Source organism: Phaethon lepturus, unplaced genomic scaffold, assembly GCF_000687285.1.
Source record: "Phaethon lepturus isolate BGI_N335 unplaced genomic scaffold, ASM68728v1 scaffold26247, whole genome shotgun sequence".
NCBI lineage: Eukaryota > Metazoa > Chordata > Aves > Phaethontiformes > Phaethontidae > Phaethon > Phaethon lepturus.
In genome coordinates, this window is record NW_010554402.1 from 4,455 (window position 1) to 4,972 (window position 518).

A 518-nucleotide genomic window follows, 5' to 3' on the forward strand; every position below is an offset into this window, starting at 1 on the left:
GAAAGACACATCTCAAACCCGAAATGTTGGGCAGCAGGACCTGCCTGCAGGCCCTGGACACCTGGGTCCCCATAAGACTGAGAGGAGGGCAGGCGGTGTCCCAGGCACGGCTCGAGGGCTGCAGTCCCGGCTCACATAGCCTGCGGCTGCCTTTGCTGGTAGCAAAGCAGGCAGCAGCGCCTGTGCTTGCCCACGTCCACGGAGCACGCGTGACACACCTTGCCCTGGCACAGCCTGCTGAGACAGCCGGCGGTGAGAGCGGTGCCATCAAAACATCCCGGTGCCACCCCCAGTGCCCCCCATAGCCCACCTGCAGCTGTACCGCCGGGAGAGGAGCCGGAAATCCTTGCGACAGCGGGTGCACAGCCCTGTGTCGCGGGGCGGTGGGCTGGCCATCGGGGTGTCGATGCCCTCTGTCTTCTGCCACAGGGCATCCTTCTCCCTGCAGGAGAGGACAGGTTGGCCCCGGCAGGAGCGTGCCCGGCGGCGGGGGTCTGGGAGCATGCCCTGGCACCCCA